The sequence below is a fragment of the Pleurodeles waltl genome, chromosome 5 (genome assembly GCF_031143425.1).
Source record: "Pleurodeles waltl isolate 20211129_DDA chromosome 5, aPleWal1.hap1.20221129, whole genome shotgun sequence".
Lineage (NCBI taxonomy): Eukaryota > Metazoa > Chordata > Amphibia > Caudata > Salamandridae > Pleurodeles > Pleurodeles waltl.
In genome coordinates, this window is record NC_090444.1 from 817,401,846 (window position 1) to 817,429,211 (window position 27,366).

The 27,366-nt window shown below is 43.7% G+C and overlaps 1 protein-coding gene across 1 annotated transcript in view; it reads left to right on the forward strand.

The window, feature by feature from the left end:
- The window catches only part of THEMIS (thymocyte selection associated), a 264,427-nt gene that overhangs the window by 58,938 nt on the left and 178,123 nt on the right, over positions 1-27,366 (forward strand). The gene's annotated exons all lie outside the window — the stretch shown is intronic.

The window sequence follows — 27,366 nt, forward strand, 5'->3', positions numbered from 1 at the left end:
ATGCATTTTGCAGGTGATTAGTCTCCAAGGAGCGTTTGGTAGCATGGTATCCAATCATGTGGTTGGATCGCAGGTACTACCGCGTACATGGCATGGGGTCATTAACACAAAGGAAGGCAGAGCCAGGGGGCCTGTGGCACTCCAGGGAAGAAGGGTGTTTTGTCTACTCAATGAGACATATAAGAGTCTAATGTCAAAAGGTAATCGCACAGTGGCTGCAAGATGTCTTTTGCTATGATGTGGGCAGTAGAATCTAGCGTAGTTTCACAATAGATCATTGTTTTCAGCCAGTCTGGTGTCAGTGGGGCAGTGTTTGCTGCCCCAGTGTAACACCAACCCTCGTTTTGCAAGCAATAGTGCAATGGTGGTGAATCTGCATATGCCTATCTGGATATCTTTGACATAACCTGGTCAGCATTTATGGCATTGGAATGATCACGTGGGGTCAATTCTAGCCAGGCCACAAGGTGTGGTGTATGCTCAATCTAAAAATTTATAATGCAACGGTTTTTGCCTGTGATTAGGGGAAGTAAGCTTTGTTTGGCTACAACAATAGCACCAGATCTTGCCACCCTAACCTTTCTGTTGTGCTCTGGTTTTAAGGCAGTGCATGCCTGGTACAGTTTGGAGACCAGGCATGTCCCTCCCATAATGGTGATGACTAATGTCAGCAGTAGGAAATTATCCGGTGCCAGTGGGTAGGAGAATATCTTAGCACACCGCATGTTATGCAGGCTCTGGTATATAAAATGGTCCACATGTGGCATTCCCAAAGTGGACATCCTCTGAGTGTGTGATGACATGGCCATCCGGGAAGAGTTCCACAGTAGAATGCAAGTTATGGTTCAATAAAGTACATTTAACAAGCTTTTCCTGAGTGTGCAGGAGCCACCAGAAACCTTAAAGATAAACTACTTAAAGCCTCCAAACACATAACAGTCCAACTACCATCTATCAAGTTTCCATGCTTGTTTCTAAGGTGAATACATGTTAGGAAGGTTTTTTTTGGAGCATCCAGTGCACTCTGGCGTCATAGTTCTATGAACCTCACATTATATTGCCCACTTCTTAATGTATTGATAAGAAAGAGGAGACAACTGTGTTAGCAACATCATGATGTTAATAATGGGTCCATTACTAGAGAGGACTGGCATAAAAACATCAAAGGTAGTTGAAAATATCTTCAGTGAAAGGGCATGGCAAATTCACAGGGCAAGAGAAATTGCTTCTGTTTGCCAGTGAAGCTGTGAAGCTTACGTATGGTGAGTGCAGAGTGCTCTTCTGGGTTTAAAGCGGAAAAATATTTTTGAAGGAAAATTATTTTTGCATTCATATATTCATTTAGTATTTTAAGTATTATTATGTAGCTTACAAGAAAAATCAATAAAACAAACATAAAATAAGTACCAAGTTCCAAAAATAAATCAAATACAAACAAAGAAGCGTATAGCTTGGAGGAAATGCTATCCTTTTTAAAGCCATGCAAAAAGAGAGAGGAATAATCCACTAACTAATATTTATTTTTCACAGTAGTAAAATTCTAAAAAAAAGTGTAGTTTAATAAACGTCTTGCAGGTGATTACAGAAAGTCAAAGTTGATAATAAATAAACAAGTTGATGGAGGAATGCTTGAATTAATCTCAGCCACTGGCAATGGCTTGGGCCGCATTCCAGACAATCATTTTTCAACAGATATGCCACTCTTCACAGAAACCTACCATTTGCAAATCAGTCTTGGTCCTACTCCAGTAGGAACAGTCCAGCACAAACTGCCATACAAGGTCTTCTCCAGATGGCAACACAAGCAACACCAGACTAGTTTCAACCTACTTGGTTCTCATCAGGTATAGCTTGAGTCTTGTGGCACAGTGAGCATGTCTTGTGTATCTGTCAGACTTAGGGTGTCTTCTGCAATAAACATCAAGGTGCTGAATTGAATGTTTGAATTATTCTCAGCCAAAAGACAGTTGCTCAAGACTTAATTCAAGATTAACTTTTTTTCTGTTCTGCTCCAATGGGAATAGACTAGCCCAAACTATGAGTTCTGCTGAACATTCGCACAACCAACCCTGAAACTGTTTTGACCTATTTGGGTCTAATCAGTACGTTGCAGCTTTGTTCTATTGGCACAGTAACCATGAGTCAGGACTTCGCAAAAAGAATTATAAAAGCCTTTAAATTTACAATTTATTTCTTTGATAGACACGGTCACCAGCTTATCTGATTTGACAATAGAGCAAATAATCTTTAATTCTCTAATTATTTCAATTTGAATGCTAAATATGTTCCCTTTCTTTCCCTTATACTGGTACTTTTGTTTAACTCTACACGCTGCACTTTTTGCCTTTTTCTGTGTTTCTATCATAATTGGACATTTTGGCCTGTCATATTAGATAATCTGTTGTTCCTTCATCATTCAATTCCCATATTTTTCAGATTTTTCTTATGGATAGTCAAACTTCTTTATTTCAACTTTTTTTGACTCTAGACTTTTGTATGTATGTATGTATATGGAATTTCCAAAACCCAAACCAAGCCAATAGGCAGCTGACAACTGTACATTGTCAAAGACAACCACAAACCTAATGAGTAATATGAGAGGTAGCTGAGTTCTGGATGATGAATGCATTATGATGCAGTATTCTTTAAAGAAGTGTGTCTTCAACTCTTCCCTAGGGGCGGCTCCTCCGTTAAGGTGGAGTATTGCCCCACTAACTAAATTTCCCCCAGAGATGAAAAATAAAATGATAATAAAAATAATTTATTACCATTTTTATTTTTCAATAACCTTGTTCCAAGCCGAGGTTCAGGTTGATAAGTTTAAAGTGCACATGTCTCTTTGGCCAGCAGTCTTGCGATAGCCAGCCTGACATGCACATTTAAAATCTCTCAAACCCAGATGTCCAAGACAGCTGGGTTGGAGAAAGCATGGGCCTCCAGTGCTCTTAGGAGTGCTGGGAGAGTCTGCTCTATCTAATCCTGACACTGCTTTCATGCTGGTTAACAGCATGAGAGCAGCACCAGGATTGAGTAAGGGAGTTGACTGGAGCTTCGAGGGGAGCAGAAGAGGACGAGAGCAGAAGCATGTGTTATCGTGTAGGCTGTAGCAAGGAAGGTAAGTTTTGTTTTTTTTGTTTATTTTTTAATTTTTTTTATTTCCACCCATTTGCCCACCCTGCCTCTGCCAGAGTTGCCAGCCAACACCGCTCTTTACTGCATTGGAGTAGCTACTTGGGCAATCTTGATGGATAAGGGCATGTTGTTCCAGATCCTGGATGCATAAATGGAAAAGTCCTGCTGTCTTCCTGCTAAGCTCCAAAGTACAGCATTGGACTGGTCTGATGGACTCCGGCATGTTGTTCCACATCCTGGGTGCAAAGATAGAAAAGGCATTCTGTCTTTAGCTATTCTCCAACTCTCCAAAGTAACAAAAGTTATCTTCTCAATAGTAGATTAGCTTCTTAAAGGCAAGGTTAAATTTGCCATAGTGATGTTTTATAGAGTTATTTTGTTTAATTCTAACCTCAATTTACCTCTGCGTTATATTAACATCACATAAGAGTAAACCAATTCTTGGGTAAGATTTGTGCAAGGCACAATATATGAAATAGGTTTCAGCAGAGCCAAGCACCCTCCAGCCTTACGTTTCTGCAGAACTGCATACATCTCCTGTCCCTGCTTTTATTATCATTTTCTCATCATTGACAGCCTTGAGTACATTTTCCAATCCTCTTGCAGAGTCAAGGGTATGGACAATGATAGCTATACATTTAAATTTGCATTCTTTACTACCTCTATTAGTGTTTTGAAGGTTATCCATCTCTCAATAATGTCATATTTAATATTTTCAGGGATGACTTACAAGCATGTGTAATATAATATACTACATAGTGTTTGCAAGCTTGACAAGTATGAAAATCAGCACCCACATTTTTTCTTTTCCAAGCTTTTGCTTTAGTTTTACCAACTGAGTTTTGTAAAAAAAACAAAAAAAAACAATCACTTCTCAAGTTTTTGTAAGATAAAATATTTTTCTTTTTCATGCTATTCCATTAACATTTCACAAAGTACTTAAAATGTCCTGTTACCACATTCCTAAGCATGTATGAAGTGATAGGTTGGTAAAATACTATAATATAGAAGCATATAATACACTATTGCAAACTATTCTCAAGTGCAAAAGGGAATATCTACCCCAGTGATGAATGAATAGGACTGAAGGCAAATCTTACTGAATCAATGTGGCCCTCGCTATAGGAACACAAATTATGAACTAAATATGTTTGTATCAAATTTAAAGTGTTTTAATTGAGCATCATGAATCTATATATAAGTGAATGTTGACATCATTAAACAACTACAAGGTATCGGAAATCTGGCAAAGAGCTTTAGTAATAACTAGAAACAATATTTTATAAATAAAAAATGAATCCTGCCAAAACACGTCTTATTCTTGAAGCCCTATATGCACAATTCCTTAATCTGTGTAACTATTACAATGGAATAAATAATTACACAAAAACAGTGAACATGAATTCCAGACATCATGTGCAAATGTAGGCACTCAGTTTAAATTGGTTATTGGTCAAGCATTATAATAAACACATTATAAAAAGTTCTCAAGTGATTGAAAATTAACAGTAATACTTCCCAATCATACAGGCATGGCCACTTATTAACATGACACATGTAAAAAATGCACAGATGTTTTATGATCAAATTATCTGCCTCCTTTCAATTAATTACCACTATCATGCTAACTATTTAAAAGATGAAATCATCAAAAGAGCAAAGGTAGTTGAATGTGTTCAACAATAACTCATGTCATGTCAATGACTTCTATTACACAAGAGAAAACGAAGATTAGTTAATCTTGTTTATTTGCAAAATAATTAACAGGGAGAACTAAAAAGACTTATAATGTCTCACTATATAACTATTAAATAATCTCGCTTTCAAATAAAGACCTGCCTGAAGTCCATAGAGCCAGTCTAAAATTCTGCAGAGACACATAGGGACTAGCACATGTGGCTCTGTTATAAATGTCTTGGAGAGCATTCAGAAAGTGCTCTTCCCATGATACTTCCCTGAAGAATTAGCAGTGCTGGTGAGTCAAAGGAAGAACATTTTGGACAATATAGAATAAAAAATAAGGAGAAAACTGTAAATATTCAAGAACTTAGCTCAGTGGTGGTTGACAATATACCTAATTTGACTGCAAGTGATGTGAGAATCTTGTAAAAGTCCAGGCCCACAGCAAGGTTCGTATAACAAATTAGATCATCATTTGGTAGGCCCAGGACAATATTTTATGAGATAATATTAACACTGATGCCTGATATTAATACCTTCTTTTTAATATAGCATGACACAAATATTGTCAAAAAATATTGCGGTGACAAGCATATTGTGGTAATGAATATGACAGATAGGAATATTGCCTTTTGAAGTTTGTAACTTTTTTAAAAAATAAAGTTGTATTTAATACATGGAATTCTGCAATACCTGTATAAAAATCCCACGAGCCATTCTACCAGAATTCAACTGTAATAAATTATTTCAGCAGAGTTCTGATGTCACAATGCTTGCTGCCAGAACCAGTAGCTGAGGGAAAAGGAAAGTCAGAGCATAATTAAAGACCTGTTTAAAGAAAAAGGAAAGTTACTTGTCTTACTTCTGCTCTCTTTTTCTGTCTTACAGTGACCAGCAGGAAGGAGATGTTTATGACAAAATATTTATTTTTGCATTCCTTGGGTAATTATAGAAAAATTAGAATCTCTCTTTATGTTTCTACACAATCCGTGCTACTGTGCCTTTAAAAAAAACAGACACTTACTAAACTGCTTTTAATATCTGTTTTGCAACAATTTTTTAGCAGCTTTTTTGATTCTATTTATATTCTTCATATAAGCTTGCTGTCATATGAAAGACTAGGCACTAAAGCTCTGATTACGCAGAAACAACTGACTACTAAACTCCTGTTGAGGAGACCACCACAGTGCTGGTGGGCTCCCCAACGTCCCCATTACGAGTTTTCCACGGGGCTGACCAGCAGAAACCAAAGTTTTTGCTGGTCAGTCAAGTGGAAAACATGCAGCAGCATTGGACTCGGCTCCACATGGAGCCGAGTCTAATGACGTTACACAGGGTGGGCCCTAGCACTCTTGGAATGGTCACTGTCTGCTAAGCAGACAGTTTGCATTCAGACAGTGCTGCAGAGGGGGACCATGCACTGCCCATAACACTGCCATGGGCAGTGCAGGGGCCGCCCTGTGGCCCACAGCACGCGTTCCCCACCAGTATTTTCATAGCAGTTCAACTGCCATGAAAAGGCTGGCAGAGAACACAGTTGTAATCAGCATGATCGCACTGACTTCAGGGCTGCCGTGGCTGATTACAACCACAACTGCCTTCATCCCATCGGGATCAAGGATTCTGGTGGAGATGGTTGTCTTTTGGCAGTCCGCACACCAGGGTTGTAATGTGGCAGTCGGACCACCACAGCCGTGGCAGTCCAACCGCTACCTCTAGTCTTGCAGTTTTGAGACTGCCAGACTTGTAATAGGGACCAAAGGATTTAAGTGGTTTGGGGGAAAGGTGAAGGTGACCATGTATCATATAGATAAAGTACTTCCTACTGTGCATCATGAGGATATTGCAAGTCATCTCTGAGTTCCAAAACCATATAAAGGAACTTGACTTTCTGCCTCATTCCTTTATATGGTCATGAAACGCCTCAGTAACATGCAGTATCCGTAAAATATTCAGCAGAGGGTATTTTATCCCATATCTAATATCAATTTTGTGTTATTGTGTACTGTATGTTTTTCTGTGTTTTAAGTTAATAATATGTTAATTTTAGTTTTTCTTTATTATTTTCTGTATTAATTTTATTAGTTCTATTTTTTAGTGATGCTTGTAAGTGTTTTTTACTTTATTTTTATTTGTTTATATTTGTTTTATATTTTTTCATGTTCCTGAATTTGTGTACTGATGATACCATTATTTACAATTTGCACAAATTTCATTTTTATTTATATTATTTATTTTGAAAACTATTTAATTGTGACATTATTTATAGGTTAATTAAATTGATACATATGTAAATTATTTTTGACATTCCTGAATGAATATTATTACAATTGCCATTCAATTCTTATTTCAATTGATAAATTATGTTATGTACATTTTTGATTCATTATTTATGTTTTATGTTAAATTGTTTTTCTTAGATCTTTATTGTTTTGCCGTAACAACCTAATCCAACACATACATAAAAGTTTCAGCTCATCGACGTGCAGGTCATTAAATCAACATGGCAGAATTTTTTTTACATTTCTTATGATGGAGCAAAGATGTAAATGGAGGGCGAAATCAAAATTCACACATTAATAGTTTACCCTCCTCCTTCATTTCACTGCCTTATTTGTATCCCCACTATATGCGTTACTCTTTTCAACTTTCCACGCTCCAAGGAGCTTTCAGTTTGAGTCCATTCCAATGTGTCACGATCAGGCAAGCTGCAACCAATGAGGCTACCATGTCCTCCCAAAGCCCGAAGTCCAGCTGTCTATTTTCATTGCTTCATTGTCGTCCCTCTACCACTGTAGGTTCATTTGCATCCATATTCCAAAAGTGAAAGCTTGGTGAGCTCGGCGAAAGCCAGTGTGACTATATGTCTCCTAACCAATAATTATCCCAAGTGAGCATAACTATTCCTGTTTCTAAGCCTTTTTCTCAGTGCAGGTATTTATTCCAAAATGCAATACTTAATCATCATCTCCACCTGTATGTCTGTCACCCTTCTAATAGCCTCTACCACTGTCATTCAGTCTTCTTGCAATCTATTGCATGTCCCTGTCACAGAAGAAATGGTGCCAAACCCGTACCACATCTCACCCAATTTGTGGACCTAGTAGGACGTATATCATAAAGGGGGTCATTTTGACCTTGGCGGACGGCGGAGGCCGTCCGCCAAGGTACCGCCGCTGAATGACCGCACCGCGGTCAAAAGACCGCGGCGCCCATTCAGACATTTCCTCTGGGCCGGCGGGCGCTCTCCAAAAGAGCGCCCGCCCAGAGGAAATGCCCCTGCAACGGTCTGAGCCGGCGTAGTTGCAGGGGTGCGACGGGTGCAGTTGCACCTGTCGCGTATTTCAGTGTCTGCTTAGCAGACACTGAAATACTTTGCGGGGCCCTCTTACGGGGGCCCCTGCAGTGCCCATGCCATGGGCATGGGCACTGCAGGGGCCCCCAGGGGCCCCGCGGCACCCCCTACCGCCATCCTGTTCCTGGCAGGAGACCCGCCAGGAACAGGATGGCGGTAGGGGGTGTCAGAATCCCCATGGCTGCGGAGCGCGCTCCGCAGCCATGGAGGATTCACAAGGGCAGTGGTAAACCGGCGGGAGACCGCCGGTTTACCCTTTCTGGCCGCGGCTGAACCGCCGCGGTCAGAATGCCCTCGGGAGCACCGCCAGCCTGTTGGCGGTGCTCCCGTGGTCGGTGACCCTGGCGGTCACCGGCCGCCAGGGTCAGAATGACCCCCAAAGTCTCTTGGTGCAAGGGATGTATGATGCAAATAATAAAAATGAGTCAGTTTGAAATGTGGCATTTCTCCCCACATCCTGTACCCAAATGCATACCCTGTTTGATTCTCTATAAGTGAACTTTTTGCGCCTCGCAAACGGCGATAAACGCCGTTTGCGAGGCGCAAAAGCCCTTACGCGATGCAGAAACACATTTTGCGAGTCGGTACCGACTCTCAAAATGTGTATCTGACTCGCATTTAGGAAGGGGTGTGCCCTTCCTATTTGTGAGTCGCACCGCGATGTAGAGTTGAATTGTGACCACGAAAGCAGTGGCAAATCAACTCGCAGTTACCATCCACTTGAAGTGGATGGTAACTCATTCGCAAACGGGAAGGGGTCCCCATGGGACCCCTTCCCCTTTGCAAATGCTCACAAAATTATTTTTTCTCTGAAAAAAAACAAAACAAAAAGGTTTCGGTATTTTTTCTATTTGCAGCTTGTTTTCCTTTAAGGAAAACGGGCTGCAAAGAGAAAAAAAAACCTGCTTTATTTAAAAGCAGTCACGGACATGGTGGTCTGCTGTTTCCAGCAGGCCACCATCCCCGTGAGTGCCTGGACTCGCTATGGGGTCGCAAACTGCGACCCACCTTATAAATATTTATGAGGTGGGTCTTTGCGACCCCATAGCGAGTCGCAGAAGGTGTCTGAGACACCTTTCTGCATTGCGAATTGCGAGTTGCAATTTGCGAGTCGCTCTGACTCGCAAATTGCAAGTCGCAATTTGCCACTTACCTACATCTGGCCCCTTGTCTCATGGATTAGCATTCCACTGACTACATTTGTTAAATGGGTTTGCTTTTTTACCTTTTAATTTTAAACCTACACAAAATTCTACTTCTGCTGGACTCCACATCAAGTATCAGCGACAATGTGTGTACTCGTGTGTATCTGCAGGGCAGTCATTTCAGATCCCCTGCAATGTACTGGAAGCTGCCCCGGCCCTTGATGGAATAACTGTTTTGTGACATCAAAAATAATATAAGTGCCATTCTGGTACAGGTCTCACAATGCCTGGCATCCCCCCTCAGTCCAATGTCTTATACTCATCACATTCGGTATCCGACGGAACGGCCACATCCATCAGATATTCAGCAATCTGGCAAAGGGTTGGTATTGCAGGACCTGTATAACAGTCGCTTCCCAGAGCTACAAGACTTGTTGCACCAGAAATGGGCCCCCTCTCCTGCATGGAGCCAACCATTAGTTACCTAAGAGTGCACCCCACTTCACCATGTCCTCTAGTAGATTTTTGTCCCACGTACATCCTTTGACGCACCATTGTACTGACTACTGCAGTAAACTAACAATATAATACAGTTGTAAGTCAGGTAGTCCCTATACTCCTTGATCCTTATCAATTTGCAGGGCCTCGAGACTGATCCTGCTTCTCCTGCCAGTCCACACCAGAGAAATAAAGGACTATCAAGCTCCTCAAACTTTGGTAACAGACAGAGGTCTTACATGACATACAGACATCTGTGCAGGAGCACTATTTTACTAAGTGCCATTCTACCCATGACCAACAACAGTAGAGTATTCCAGAATTTTATAGATTTGCCCAACCCTCGTATGATCCTACCTATATTGTATGCATATTGATTTCCAAGGATGCTTGCCATCTGGATACTCAGATATTGAAACTCTTGTGTCTCCCATGGTAGGCTTACATCCAGGATTCACAACAGAATCCTGCCTACCAACCCGGCCAATAGGAACAACACAGTTTTTTACTGACATAATGTCCTGAGGCAGCACCAAATGTGTCCACTGCCTACAACAGGAGAAATACTGAAACTTGTGGATGATCCCCAGCATACATTGAGACAATATGTTTATTATTTCTGACACTTAGACCTCATTCCACTAGCTTACTCCATAATTATATTGCAAGCTGATGCATTGCTAACTAAGGTAAATCATGAAAGGGACAAAGAGTATTCCTGATACTAGTCTCAAACTCTAGCCACAGGTTCAGGATGCAATAGTGTTACCCATCCTAGGAACGGTGGTCCGAATCACATTTATCAGATCACCACCCTGAGTAATTCCTCATCTTGGAGTGTTAAAAGCTTTCTCAATGTCCTGAGCCACAAGTGCACTTTTCAACTCCTCTTCTTGGGTCATCAACAGAACATGAGAAAGTCTTGGTAAATGCATGTGTTCTCCTCCCTAGTAGAAATCCGTATTGATGCTCACCAATCTATGGGTCACCACCCATCTCAAACATGTAGCCAGGTCCTTCCCCAATACTTTCACTTATACATTCATCAATGACAATTGCCTGTATAAGTTTGTATCCTTCTTACCCCTACCTGGGTTCGGCATGATGGTAAATAGTGCTGCACACATAGACGGCAGAAGTACAATAATGACCCAGACCTCGGTGAACACTGCCAATAATCTTGTGTCAAGCTTTGTCATGCACGCCTGATAGAATTGTGATGTTAAGACATTTGTGAATGGGGCTTTACATTAAGGCATACTTTTAGGGGCCTCTGTTATTTTCTCCCCTGCAGCTCCACCTCTAATTCACAATACAGCTCCCTACTTATACTCAAAACATTTAAAAGGTCAAGAAAGTCACGCACCCCGTCCTGTTTTAAGCCTCTGGTTTCCAATGCAGCATTGCCAGGTGTGCACAAAGCATTTCACTAATATCAGATTGTGTTAATAGTAGTAGCAGCCTAGTATCAGGAGTGGGGCTGCTCTCCCTTATTAGCCATGCTAACAATTTACCCACCTTGTCTCTGTCCCTGTGGAGCTTCCCTCTATAATCATGGTGAGTAGATCATTCTAATCTATCCCACAGGTCTCCCAATCTTCGCCTATCAGTGAGCGTTTCTACTTCCCCTACATAGTAATGTAGTGCAGCACATTGCAGTTGTATCAGAACTCAATCTTCATCACTGAGATCTTTTTCCTGTTGTTGATGAGTGACTTGAACTTTAAACATGCATTCTCCTTCACCCCCCATTGTTTCAGTAGTGCACCCGTTATTATCTACATTTTTTAAGATGTCCCCCTCTAGAAACAGAATGCCATATCCTATAGAGCCTCTGGTCATAGCCTCCAAAGGGGATACAAGATCGTCCCCTACACATATCTATGTTGGCTCAAAAAGAATTTATATAAACAACCAAAAATAAAAATAAATTATTTTAAAAATACTATAGATGAATGTACGTAATATAAAATAATTATCATTTTAAACATATCCTACCGATTAAAAAACAGCCCAGAGCAAAAATTAAGTTATAGTAAAAGAATTAAATAAATAACACATTTTTTTTTTTAATTCTTTAAAGAAACATAACACATTCAAAAAGAAAAAATCTTGATGTAATCAATTAAATAATGTACACAATGCAATAATTCAATTACAATAAAAAAAATAACAATTAAAAATAAGGCAGATGTAGCCCACAGGATGGGTGACAGCAAACTTTAGGCTTCTGGACCCCTTTAAAAATCCTTTCACATCCTTTGGCCCTCCTGGCTTCAGTTGCCTACAAGGCATGTATTTTGTGCTTGACAGCATTGGGACAGTGGAATAACCCTAATTATTCCCCTCTGACTCTGGAGGTACCTTGTGTTGAACGTCAGGGATGGACTGCATGCTATGTGTGGAGATGAATTGTGCGAGTACTGAAGGAGCGGGATTGATTGGGCATATGGCTGGATGAGTCAGAGGTTGGAGGTGTGCCCATGCTGTTCTTAAGGGCCCCATTACCGGAGTGCGCTGAACACTGTGTCAGGCGGGTGGCCCAGTGAGAAGCAAGATGAATGCCTGGACTGCAAAGCTCTTCTGGCAGCCATCTGTGGGAACTGGAAGAGTTTGGAGGCAATCTTAGGTGGCAGCGCTGAAGCGGAGACTACTGTGGAGCATGTTGGGAGAATGGTGGACTTGATCTGACTCAACAGGTACATCAGAAGCCTGAATTGTGCTCAGGTGAGGTGAAGATCAGGGTGCTCCGGCACTGCTCTGTTGAGTCTGATTACTGGGGTGCTGCTGCACACAACCTCCTGCTTCCCTTCTAAACTGACATGTGGAAGAAATTGTCACTTTACCTGAGGCCAGTGAGACTGGCTTTGTTAGTTGCACTGAGTAAGCCTGCTGAATAAGGTAGGTAACTCAACTAGGATTGCATGTCTGTCCCCAGGGTTATGGCATTATTTGCCTATAGTGCTTGTGCATTGCCCCTGCTCTCCCTTCCCTATGTGGGATGTAGAACTGCTCTACAGAATTGACCTACTTAGTGGCACCTACAGTGATTGGTTCCTCTTATGCTGGGAAAAAGAGAACCCCTAGTTGCATGGCTGCACTGCCGACCGATATGCAGAGACTATGATCCTGGGTTAGTGACCCTCCTTGCAGCCATGTGGTAGGCTGGGTACATTGATTGATAGTCACCCCTTTCACCACCCAACAGCTATAAATGTTCATATTGCAGCTAGCTGCGAAACGTGTTCTTGGACATGTAGACAGAGCGCCACTCATGTAGCAGTACTTAGACAAAGACCGGTCACTGCGGTCCATGAAACAAACTAGGATTCAGTAGTTAGTAGTCATTGGGAGTTGATTCAGTAGTTTGTAGTCATTGGGAGTGGAAGAGGGGCAGAGTAGACCGTTGCGGAGGCACACAGTGACCTGCTGGATATGCAGGGGGAAGCCACTTCTGCTCAGATACTTGCAGCCATTGAAAACTCTAAGGGGCTCATTACGAGACTGGTGGTCTTGAGACTGCCAGCCTCTTGGTGACTGTCAGACAGCAGCATTCCAGTTGGTCCAACCGCCATATTACAACCCTGGTGGTCAGACCACCAGGGGACCTCTGTCACCACTGGGAGCAAGATTCCCGACGGGCTGACAATGTGTGGCTGTATGGTCAGCATGGCGGCGCTAAGCTCAGTGCTGCCGGGCTGATCACAACTCCTGTTTCTGCCAGCCTTTCCATGGCAGGGAATCCCGATATGGAAAGGCTGGTGGAAACACAGTGCATGGGGACCCCTGCACTGCCCATGCGTGTGGCATGGGCAGTGCAGGGACCCCCTGCCAGCACCCTTTGCAAACAGTGCACATTCAGAGGGTGCTGGTGTGCTAAGGTATTGGCATTGTCTCCCTTGTGGGAGCCGAGGCCAATACTGTAACACGGTTCCCGCCGGTCTGACAGTCGTGAAGGTCTTAATACGATGTTCATGCCGGTTGGCCCAGCAGGAACTTTGTAATACGACCAGGGGATACAGCCAATATGATGGCTGCCTCCTCCCCACCACTATGGTAGTCTGAGTTTTCCGACTGCCAAAGTCGTAATGATCCCCTCAGCATGCACCAGTAAGCAAAATTGACACTATCTTCCTAGAGGTCAATCTTCTTCAGGTAGACCTCGAGAAAGTAGCAGAGAAATCCTTAGATTGAGCAGTGAACAGAGTGTGATTTTTCTTTAGGAGCATGTAAAGTCTGTCAAATCAACAGTGGCCTCCTTGTTGGAGACAACATAACTGGAGGACAGAGTGGAGGACACAGAGGACGCTCCAGATGTCTAGATGTCTATGTTTTGTGGGAACCCCTGAGGTTGTTGAGAAGACGAGTCCAGATATTTCCCTAAAACAATGGATTAAAATGAGTCTCTGATTTCTTTGTTCTGGAATGGGTGTATAGAGCCTTGGCCCTGCTGCACCTACCTGGTGCCCACCCCCAGAAAAATGATTGCAAAAATAATCATTTATTGTGACAGGGATGTGATCTTACAGTGTGTCAGGAGACCGGTGACCCCAAATTTGAGTGACATATATGTATTTTCCCAGATTATAGGCAGAGGGAATTACATGCTCCTATTTCCTTTCTCGAGGAAAGACCCGCTGTTTTATCTTTCTGGAGGAGGTTTGGGGCAGGCTTGAGGTTTGAGACGAGGGCCGCACTCTAACATGGACTGATGGAGCTGAGCGCTCCTGGACTTCTCGTTGGAAGAGATTCTGGTTGGAAAGGAGGGGGGTCCCATGGAGGTCAGAGACTCACACAGCTTGAAAACAAAATGTTGGTCAGGCAAGATGAGACCTTGAAGATGGAGCATGGACTGGTGCCATGGGAAGAAAAGGAATAGATAGATGAAAAATGAAGAAACATGAATGGATGAGTGAATGAATGAATTAACTAACTAATTTTAAAATCATGAGCTGCTGCCCCCAAAAGGAGCCAAATAACTAAAAACACTGCTTAAGCACAACATTAAAAGAGTGAACAAAAAAGTTTTCAGAAGCTTCTGAACATTATTTTCCAGTTGTATGGAAATAAATGCTAAGAAGGAATTAATTCCAAGTCTTAGCTGCCAGGAAAGAGAATGACATTTCATCCCTTCTTTGCTGTTTACACTTTGAAATTTTAAATAATAAAGCCTTACTTGATCTGAAGGGTCTAGCTGGAGAAAAAAGAAAAAGCCTGTCCTGGTGGTATGTTGGACCAATGCCAAATCCACAGCTTTAAATTGGATGTGGGTAATGATTGGTAACCAGTACAGCTGTCTGAGAAGATGTCACATAGACCAGTACCAGGGTAGTGCTAGGGCTAGGCGAGCTGTAGCATTTTGAGTCATCTGTTGTAGTGTTCAGAGAAAATCTAAATAAAAAAATATTGAGTTGCAGAAATTAAAAGTTTGTAATATCGTGACACTGAAATATTGTGTGCAAAAATGATGTGGACAAAAATATTGATATTTTAAGGTAGAAAATGTTGTTTTTAAAGTTTCTTTATGAGTTTAAATAATATTTGTATTGTCTATGTTTAATATTGTTTGTATAGGTGTTGTTAATGGTTTTTAAACATAGTTTGTAATTTTAACTTATTTATATTTTTAATAATTTATTTGTAAATATAGGCCCTCATTCTGACCTTGGCGGTCTTTTCGCAAGACCGCCGAGTTACCGCCGCGGTGAAGACCGCCGACCGCGGCGGTATGCCGCTGTGCGCATTCTGACCGCTGGGAGCGTTCCGCCGGAAAACCGCCAGCAGCCACACTGGCGGTCGGCGGGAAAGTGGAGACTGGTCAACCTCCACCGCCACGCCAGCAGAACACCGCCCACAGAATTACGACCCACATTTCTGTGTGGCGGTCTTCTGTTGGCGGTCTTCTGTTGGCGGTCACCTCCCCATGGCTCCTGTCACCTCCCGGAGGACCAACGCACAAGGTAAGTTGATCGTCCGTGAGGGGAGGGGGTGGAGGGGTGTTGTGTGATGTGTGCGTGCATGGGGGTGTGCGTGTGAGTGTGTAGAGGGGGTGTGTGAGTGCGTGCATGCGGGCGGGGAGTGCTGCTGTGCCTATGGGCAATGTGTTTAGTTCGGCGGGTGCGCATGTCGGCATGTATGTGTGCGGGTATGTGTCCCCGTTATGTATGTGTGTGTGTAGGGGGTGTGTATATGTGCATGTTGGGGGTGTGTGCATGTCGGGGTGCGTGTATGTGCATGTCGGGGTGGGGGTGGGGAGGGGGTTCGTACCACCTCTGGGGGGTGGCAGGGGGGTGGAGGGTGTGGGGGGAGGACTCGGGGGGGCAGTGGGGGAGACCCCTATCAGTGCCAGGGAAGGAATTCCCTGGCCCCGATAGTGCCTACCGCCATGGTTCGCATGGCGGTTCCCGGACGCCAGAAACCGCGGCGGTAAGCAGGGTCATGATACCGTTGGCGGTCTTGGGTCGACCGCCGGACCGGAGTGCGCAGACTCCAGCCCGTCGGTCATGACCGCCGTGGCTGTCGGAGTGGGGAAGTGGCGGTCGGTCGCGGCGGTGACCGCCGCGGTCAGAATGCCATTTTTAATACCGCCGGTCTGTTCGCGGTCCGACCGCCGCCTCTCCGCCGACCGCCAAGGTCAGAATGAGGGCCATAGTGTTGTAGCTAGTTGTAATTTTTGTAGGGGTGCAGGGTGGGAGTTAAGTATAATTAACTTATATATTTATTAAATTAATATGAATTATTTATTTGATTGTTAAGTATGTAAACTGTGCAAATAATATTTTTTAAATTATATTTTAGGTCCGGGTTGTTGGGTTTTATAGGAGTATAGGGCGGGAAGTTAATTAAATAATAAATAATTATGTGTTAATTATTTATAAATTATTACTTAACTGTTAATTAATTATGTAAATTGTGTAATTATTATAATTTTTTTATTTACATTTTAGGTGGGGGTTGTTTGGTCTGCTGGAAGTTAAATAATAATAGATTAATTATTTACTTATAACTAATTAATGTTAATTAATTATGTAAATTGTGTAATTATTATAATTTTTAAATTTAAATATGTTTTTTTGTGTGAATATATAGTGGGAATTTAATGAAATAATTATTAAATAACATGCTTTCCTTAAATTAACTATTTTAAAAATTGATATGTATTTTAAATGTTTAATTGCTCTTTTGATACATATTTAATTTAATGTGATTACAGGGAATGAAACTCTGCCAATTGTGCCCACCCCCAGGCAAAGTGTTCACTAGCAATTACATTTCTCTTTTTTCAGGAAAGAGGTGATGTGAATGAACTTTTATTTTGGAAAGTTTTGTGGAGATTTATCAAATGGCACCATAGGTATTAGCAAAACAAAAGGAGCTCTTCCTATGGAAACACCAAATAAATATTGGAGACCCAAAAGTATGATTTTTGCATGTTTATTCACATAGGAAATATCACTGGTCAATATAAAACAATACCTGAATTGAAGTACACCAAATGTGGCAAAAAGTTACAACTTTAATCACATAACATACTTTTTGTGATTTGGTGTTAATACATTTATCCATTTTTGAGAAATGAGTGTTTAAAGGGGGACTTGTGATGGGAATAAAGGGGTTAATTTGAAAATAAAATAGGTATATCTGGAAAGTTGCTCCTACAGGACTCCTGCATGAGTCGTGCGGTATCCAAAGATAAAGAAAATATAATCTGAGTGGCCAGCTGAGCTTTTTATCCTGTTAGCCTTTTCGGTATCGATGCCAGTACTGTAGGACTAAGTGGTCCGATTATCTGGCTGCAAATGTAACCAAACTTTTTTTAGCTGTCAATATAGGACTTGGCCACTCATGGCCTGATTCAGAAAGGGCCTCTACACTCGTAGCGGAAGCCCCACTGTCATGATGGGGTCTCCACTCAGAGATAAACTGCTGAGATTTTGCCCCAAGTGCGGAGACTCCCCCAAGACTGTGGGGCTCCGTCTATAAGTGCAGAAGCCCTTTGTGAATCAGTCCCTCAGTTTCCATATCCTGCAAAGAATCCCATAATGGGCAAGGGTGGACACATTTTGCTCCCTAGGGCCATGTGGTGGGTAGAGAAGGAGTACTAAAGTGGCCCCACAGAAATTAAATTAAAAAAATCAGGGTGAAAGTACCATGGTACCAGTGCCTGACACAGTGGTACCTAGCATAAGGCCCCTGTGGTTTGGCAGTTCTGGGGTACTAAATACATGTAAAAAAATAGTCATAGACCAGACCCTTCTGTGAACAGCCACTGTACAGGATGTAGTCTGTATGCAATGAGGAGTGGCTCTTTGCAGTGGATTAAGTATAGGGCAAACCTACCACTGCACACTGCTGAAGCGTGAAGTGAGCGCTGGGTACCATTGGGATACTGGGAGCCTGATGCTAGACACTATGCCAAACTTCCTGCAGCACACGGCCAAAGTTTGTTTGAAGTGGAGTTTGGGTGCAGGGCCTGCCCGAAGTCCATGTGTAGCAGGGGCTTGGCCATCAACTGGGTAGTTAGCTGTTTTAAGTGGGGGATGGGGTTACGTGCAGAGCCTGGCCTGGCAAATTATGTTATTTGAAATGTCATCAGTAAGGTTATCAATTATGTCATTGAACATGTCCTAAGTGATGTAATATGTGAGAGTATAAGCAGCACATAGCGGCGTTGCAAGCTATAGTTGGCTCAGTAAAGCATAACTTGTGAATTTCCGAATTTTTGGGTTCTAAACATTAGTTTTGAGCTAAGTTCATCATTTAACTGTAGCATCAATGTAATCTTTTTTTTCAGTCACCATCATAGAATCTTTATTCGGTTATAAAAAGGAATAACTATAAAAGAACATTAAAAGCACAACCTACAATCTTACACTTGTAAAACAAATATGTAAAATGGGGAAGGTTCAAACTGAATTAACCAAGCAGCAATAAGAGAAAATCAAGCAGTTCTAGAGTGCCTGGATCTCAGAACAGCTCATAAGACACCTAAAACAACAAATAAAGATCTGTGCATTTGAGAGGCATCTGCAGATATATAAGTGCTGGGCGTACTTGGAAGGAATTCAGGCTCTACAATAAAGGGACAATGATCTGCTTTCTAGGGAACCTAAAATATTGACAGAACATAACAAAATGCAGTGTCCTGTGGAGACCTATTGTCACAGCCGCAGGGCAACATAAAACTAGAACAAACCCAAATCTTAGGTGATGCCATATAAAAGATTAAGGGCACTGATTACGACCTTGGTGGATGGGATACTCTGTTACAAACGTGAGGGATAGCCTGTCTGCTGTATTACAAGTTCCATTACAGCCTATGGAATTTGTAAAATGGCAGGCGTGATATCTGTCATGTGATGTGCGATGGAGTATCACATCTGCCAAGGTCGTAATCAGGCCCTAAATCTAAACCTGGTCAAAACTAATCTAACCCTCCTGTTGACGACCAGGGGTAGATACGGCTTAAACCCCTTAACTGTTTCAATTAACATATAGCCTTGTAACTGAAGGTTTCTTCAACTATGCCTATTCACAGGCTAGCGTGACATGTTCTAAAAACTGGGACTTCACCCTTTTCAGTTCCAAGAGCGACAGCGAATGTGGGTTGGAAAATATATCCGCTCTTTCTATCTTAGCAAATACTTCCTTCACATAAGTAAAAACAGGGAATTCAAAGCATGTGGTCGAGGGACATGCAGTCCTGAAAAATCTGTTTATTAAGTTTAAACCCTCCTTAGCCCAGATCTTAATTCAACACAGAAGGGGACTAAGGGCAGCTCTTTCCACCAAATATTGTCTCTCTTGCTCCTTATGGGCTTAAAACGCCTGTGTACTATGAGGTACCTTTGCAAACCATCTTAAAAATTGTCTTTCAACAATCTGGATATTATTATACCCCAAATAACCCAAGACCTCACTACCATACAGAACATGTGACACACATTTGGCCTGATAGATCATAAGAAGGTTACACAATGACCCTGAGCCCAACCTACATGCAGAACTGGTCACTGCTCTAATAGCCTTAACTAACGCTGACCTTCTACCTTCAATCGGGTTTCCAATTTCTGGCCCCATCAAAAAATACCCCCAGATAGGGAAAGGCTGGTACTTTAGTCAATGGTATGATTGGCCACCCTATGAGTCTTCGAGCTATTGGTATGCCCACAGCCATGACACAAGAGTTAGTGAAATTACCTGCCTGATTCAAATACCCCATGAAAGCTACAATCTTGATTTGTTGCAATCCTATGGCCCTACGTGTCATAAGGACTGCATCTTCTGCATAAAGCTAAACTGGTATTGATCTCAACTCTACTGTTAGACAGTCTGCCTGGGCAGAAAGAAGGGCTTGCTTAAGACCATTGATGTAAAGTGTGAACAGAAAGGGTGCAAGAATGCACCCTTGACGGAAACCCCTACTAGTGGGAAAAGGATGAGAGTGGCTAGCTCCTTGAGTAAACTGCACCAATGCGGAGGTACCAGAGGGCAGATCCATTAGAAAAGCCAATATTTTTGGATCAACCCCTAACTCAAAAAGCAAACCTCACAGCGTCACCTGATTAACCCTATTGAAAGCAGACATAAGGTCCATAAATGCCAGCAGGAGGGATTCTGTCCGAGCAACTGTATACTTATTGATGACTAAATAAAGGTTCAAACACTGGTAAACAGTCAACCTACCTGGCCTGAAGCCATATTAAACCTCTGTAAATATGTTATTGGCATCAGTCCATTTGGTCAGTCTACTTAAAATTATTTTTCCTAGGACCTTAACTACCTTGACAATCAGTGAGATAGGGCACCAGCGGTTGTTCTTACCCCCCTTCTTGAAAACTGGCAGACACACAACTTCCTCTAATGTGAAGATCGCACTGGCCTGACTGCTCTCCAACTCCTCCCTGTCTTCTCCATCAGGAACCTCAAAGTTATAAACCCCTTTAAAGTAGTCAATCTATTGCAGCTCTGAAATGTGGTAGCATATTTCTGGACCATTACCTTCCGTGAAGCAGAGTCTAATAATCACCCTCCAGAACAGAGAGCTGTCTCTGAATTCACACTCTCAATCTAGCTCCTCCCATGCAGATTCTCACAATGAAGATTTACGATTGGCTAGGGCCTTTTTATTTGCCTGTTGACATGAAACAACACAATTACTATCTCTAGGGACCTGCTTCAGGGCCACCTTTAGGCACTGAGGAAACGTGAATAATCCCTATCAAACCTCTGTTGATCCTGTGATGCCGGCCTTAACACTGGAACCAACTATAACTCTAGAACTCTCCGGGCGATATCTGTAAGTGCTTGCAGAATATCTCTCCATGGAGCACTCGGGTCCAGACAAGTAGAGATCCCATGCTGAGAGCTAGAAAAAAGTGAAAATTTTAATTGTGAGAGTTCCACCTGAGCCCACTCAAGTCTCCCCCTGATCAACAAGGGAGAGCCCCCTTTGCACCTCACCACACGCCTTATGGACATTTGCTCCAGCAATACCTAGGGACAAGGGATTATGATCACCGAAGGGGCTGTGAATAATATCATTGGTGATATACAAAAACAAGGGAGGCTGAGAAAAATGTATAATCTTTAATAGATCTATAACTCCTCCCTATATATGTAGGCACAATATCTGGGTTTGGGGAATTAACCAGCTTCACTAGACCAAAAACAAGGTTTTTAGAATTTGAAATAGAAGGGAACTCTGGACCCTCCCTAGTATGAGCCAAGTGGAGTCCCTCCTTCAGTGTACATTTAGGCACAGTTGCATCTACTGCTATAGGGCAATTACATAAATGACAGTTAAAATCTCTCACAAGCACTCAATCTCCCTCTTGGGGCCCCACTTCGGCAATGAGTCCATAATAGATGGCATTGAAAACTGGGAACCCCATGTTGCCAAACCTTGGTGTTGTAAAAATTAATCAATACTATCAGGGGAATGCCCAGGACCACAATCCTCAACCCTTGCAACACACCCATGTCCAATTCAAGATCCTTGACATAACCACATAGTTCCAGTGCAACAAAGATGGTCACCACCCCTCAGCCCTCCCTTGAGGGAATTGCTGGAGAAACATAGGTCTTGTAGCCATTAAGAAATAGGAGTTGCATACTTCCCAGGTTTTCTGAAGACAAATAATCTGATAACACCTGACAAGCTGCAACCACGTCTGATCATATAACCTGGCAGATAGGCTGTTTCTTTCTCCTTTCTTTCCTCCGCCAGCGTGGATGGTAGCCGTCGGTTGAAGTCAACCTCAAACCCGAAGCAGGGGCATCTTCCTCCAAGCCCAGGATCCAGTTAGCCTCCGATATTGACTTCACCTGGTGAAGCTGATCCTCCCAGCGAAAAAGAAGGCGGAACGGATGGCCCCACGAGTAGGACACCGCCCGCTCGCTCAGGTGCTCTGTGATGGGTTTAAACTCACGCCGTCTTTGCAAAGTCCGAACCGAAAGGTCCTGGTATAGTTGAAGCTGATGTCCTCTAAAAAGGACCTGTGGGAGATTGCACGCCTTTTGCAGTATACTTTCTTTCAGCCCAAAATTCTGGACACGTGCTAGGTTATCTGGCGGGCAATCCCCAGCTCCTCCAGGTCAGCCCACACGGTGGACTCTATCGAGGGTGATCTCTCGGGTCTCTTCAAGTTCTAAGACCGAGCGAAACAGCGCCACCACGAAGGCTCCAATGTCCTCCTTCTCAGCCGCGCGCGGCACTCCTCTCATGCGGATGTTGTGTCTGCGGGACCGGTTCTCCAGGTCCTCCACCGTCATCTGTAGGAGATCCTGCGGCTCTCGCAGGTGCAGAACCTCCTGCTGCAGGTCCGACACCTCCTCACCGCGGGTAACTTCACCATCCTCGACCTGCATCAGCCGCTCACCCAGGGATGAAAGCTCAACTCTCAGCTCCTTCACCTCATGGGATACGTCTTTGCGGAGTGCGTGGAGGTCACTCCGAAGTGATTCGAACAGGGAGGTAAGAAAGCCCTTAGTGACTGGAGCTGCCTCGTCCTCCGTCACCTCCCTCACTGTCTCTGGGGTCCTCGTGGTCGGCGGCTCCTCCAGAACCCCTACTGGCACCTGGCGCCCACTGGTCAGCATATCTTGAACCATCCGGTCCCGCTTGGGCTTAGAGGTCGCCATTCCTTCTGCCCACTCACTGCAAGTAAGCAAATCTCCGACTGTCCACTTCCCAGAGTCACCGCAGGCCACTTCTTCTAGGCCTCAATCCCTCAAGGACATCAACCCTCCAGCTAAAGATAGTCCTTGGGCCTCCTCGTGGCCCGCTCACCTCTGCTCCGAGTATGGCCCTCACGCGCCGTCTGCTCCACTGGACTGCAGCCCTGGTCCTCTTCGGTGCTCAGGGAGCTCAGCTCCAGGTCCAAATGGCAGGTGGACCCACCTATCCACTCCCTCTCTCTTCTTTGGGGTCCCCGGACGGGGCCCAAAATGGTCTGCCCCGCCGTCACCCGGGCCCGACTCCAGGCCCCCACCAGGCCTCTAACACCGGTCTCACCTCACCGCGGGGCTCAGCTCCCTCCAGGTGCGTCGCCGCACCCCTTCACCCAGCCAACAGCCTATCGGGCCCGGGCTCGCGGCACAGAAAAGCCTGCTGCCCCCTGCGCTCCACAGCCTCTGGCGCCGGCCCGGCACTCACGGGTCCGCGCATCTCGGGTGCGGCGACCTCGCACTCCACGAGGTCGCAGAGAGCCCCCAATGTCCCCCTGGTCCCAGGCTTCACGTCTGGGCACCTCCGACCGGCCGGTCCCGCATCCAGGCAGCAAATTTCGGGCCTAGGCGGCGGAGCTCGGACCAACGCGTCCGCTCACGCCGCCATCTTGGCCACGCCCCCCCGGATAAAATGTTTTAGTGTGCGGGGGAGAGCTGAAAGACTGTTACCCCCTCCAGTTGGGATGGGGGCATAACCAGGCCCATACTGGTTGGTAGCCATGCCCCACAATTTCTTTTTTAATTCCCTGGCATCTAGTGGACTTTCTGTCCCTCGGGGGTGGATCGGGGGTAATTGCCCCATCTGCCCACTGGTGGGCAGAACAACTTTGACCCCCAACATCTTATTTCGAAAAAAAATCTTCCCTGGTGTATGGTGGGCTTTCTGCCCCCCTTGGTGGCAGATGAGCCTTCCAAAATATTCCCCCATGGGGAGCGACCCTTGCCCAAGGGGCTGCCCCCACCAAAACAAAACTCACACATACACACACACTAATCTCTGGTGCCTAAGTGGTTTCTGCCCCCCTGGCAGAAATAGGTTGAGCTGCCCCCAAGGGGAGCAGAAATGGCCTAAAATAAATGTGCCCATCCAGGGGAGCAACCCTTGCCAAAGGGGTCTCTCCCCCTGCGTGAAATTTATGCAAAAAAAATCCCCTGGGCCTAGTGGTTTCTGTCCCCCTTGGGGCAGATCGGGCTAATAAAAATTGGCAGATCTGCCCCCAAGGGGGACAGAAATGTCCTACAGCAAATATCCCCCCCCCAGGGTAGCGACCCTTGCCTAAGGAGTTGCTCCCCATATATAAATCAATAAAGTGAACAAAAACTAAAAAATATCCCTGATGTATAGGGGTTTCTACCTCCCCGGGGACAGATCAGCCTAATGATAATAGGCCGATCTGCCCCTGGGGTGGCAGAAAAAGGCCTACAAATATTTTGCCCCCCCGGGGCCACTTCCCTTATACACAAATATATTAAAAAAAACAATTCCCTGGTGCCTAGTGGGCATTTCTGCTGCCTGATCGCATCGCGACTGGGCAGCAAAAATGCTTGCACAGACATGAAAGGAAAGGAAAGGCCTTTCCTTTCATGCCTCTGCCTGCCCCATTGTCTCGAGTGCAGGAGAAATGCTATGCATTTCTCTTCCACATCGCGATGGAAGCATGCTTCCAGCGTGATGGGAGGTGCCCTCTGAAGAGGTCAGCACGCAATTGCATGCTGACGTCATCAGACATCACTGGGGGGGTGGCGGAGGTCGGGGTGGAAGGGGAAGCAATTCCCCTTCCATCCCAGACGGGGGTGTGGGTGGGAGGCCCACGGGGAGGGTGCTAGCCCTCCCCCATAGCTGGGTGCAGGACGAGCTGGGCTTGTCCTCAACACACGGCAACCGTGGCTGAGGGCAAGCCCAGCTCGTCCAAGGCACCCAAGGGGTTAAAGAGAAAGGTGTATTGTATTGTGTGAAGTCCATGAGGCAGACCTATTGTTGGTCACACAGAGTCCCCAAGACAGCTTGCTTGCACATGGGCCCTTTGAGGTGTGTCAAATGTTCATCTGGACTGTTGGTAGGAAACAATGGTTTCTGTAGAGAGCAGTCGCTCTTCTGCAACTGTTTTATGATTCCTACAAATTAAGTAGGGATGTGTATCAGGTCAATATAAACTTCTGGATGTAGGGACTTAGGGCCAGATGTACGAAACAATTACTTTGCATTTCCTAAATAGCTACTCCTTAGAAATCGCTATTTAGGAAATGCAAAATGGTATGTACAATAAAGGAGATTCCCTAGTAGCGATTCTTACATTGTAGGAATCGGTATTAGGAAAACGCTAATTGGGTAATACCAAAATATTTGTTCCTATGGGCTTGAAGGCCTAAAGGCCCAACGTTGCAAATGGTTTAGCATTTGCTAATTTGTAATTTCCTAATTGGAAATTGCAAATCAGGAAATGCTAAAGCAAGGGTGACATTCTGCCTAAAAAAAACCCTTGCTGCACCATGAAACAATTGGTGCACGTGTAAAGTGCACACATGCTCTAGGGGAATGTGTTCGTTTTATTGCTCTTTAAAAAAAAGCATCTTGGGTGCATCTTTAATTTGGATATGATTACCATCAACTTGAATTCAACATTTTGCATTTAGGGATGCTTTGTACATGTGCCAAGAAATCGCAAATATGAAATCCCTATTTGCTATTTCGTATTTACGGAATCGCGAATTGCGATTCCTAAAGGGTAGTAATCACATTTTGTGATTCACTAAAGGCCTTTGTACATTGGAAAAGGCTGTTTTGCACTTCTTAACGGGCCGAAATTGTGATTCAGCCTATTAAGAAATGCAAAATGCCTTTGTTCATTTTCCCCCTAGTCCACCCCTAACCCTACCAGAGTAACTGATAGAATCTTCAGCCATGAACATGACTGCCCTGATTCCCAAGGAAATCATGGAAACAGATCAACCGTTTTGTTGTTACTTTGCATGCCCAAGGTAAGGCACAGGACAATATGAAAATGTTTTTTCAAACATTTATCTAAACAATCATATTCTTGCATAGAAAGCATGAGCTTTGATTATTAGGCAGATCAACCAAACTAGAGTAACCAGCGATATAAGAATTGTAAAAAGATAAGTAATTCAACCATGATAATGATACTACGTGGTGACATTCACCTCTGTTACTACCTGCACTATCGAGAGCATAGTGGAAGTACCCTCTGCCAGATCCATTTGGATAGCCTAACTCCCCATACCTGAGTAGGAAGTGCCACAAAGCTGGTCTGTTGTAGTACAGGCTATCGTCCTTTGCAGGATGGAGGTGAAAGTCAGCAGGGCTACATCTCAGTCACAATTCACAGCGTTTCAGGATAATTCCAGCAGAAGTGCTCTTCTGCCGAATGTAGCACAAAAGCAGTTTATAAATTGAAAAGCACTGTTCATATTTTACTGTGCAAGAGGTGCAGTGCTGATGCGATGATCTGTCTAAAACCCCAGAGCTGTCTCCAATGGACAATTATGAAACAAGGGCATCATATTCTGTGTGCATTGGAGGGGTTATACATACTGCATGGCAGCAATGCTTACAAGAAATAAGCTTCATGTACAGTGTCTTCTCAATACATTATTGCATACGTGTAAAATCATGTATAGAGTCACCATTATAAAAGGATGACAAGCTAAAATGTGCAGTCCAAAATGAAGACTCAGCGTGGGTCCTGATGTGCTTCACACCACTCTTCTTAAGGTCTGGTTACTTTTTTGAACAAACATGCAATTCATGTACCTCATTTTGGTGATCTTTCCAAATTCGCACACTGCCTGAATGCTTGTACCTCTGCCCCCACCGTTACCCTGGGAACTCTTCCTCCTCTTTTACTATAGTTCATTTAACCCTAACTATGCTCAGGTACAAATGCCCACTGCATACCCTATCACAGCTACCTCCGCCATTACTTCTGTCTCTTTTTCACCCAACGTATTTTCTTGTACTGCTTCCTTGTCTTTGATCCCCCTTTTTCTGATGTATTCTTGTGAAATGTTTTCATTTTTTCTAGGAAATCTTTTCTCCAAATTTTTAAATTTTATCAAAATGTGCTTACCCTCCCCCACTGCTGTAAGAAATCACTTTTCTTCATTTTGGTCTTTTCTCAGAAATGACGGAACTAATGTGGGGCATGGGTGAGGAAATAAAATAATAATGCCAAATTAGCAAATTGCAAATTAAGACTTAACCAGTGATGCATAGTAACTTAGAAGGAGTCAGCTCCTTCAAATCACTCCTATGATTCATTAACCCCTTGACAGCCCAGTTATGCTATAAGAGGATATTTCTTGTAT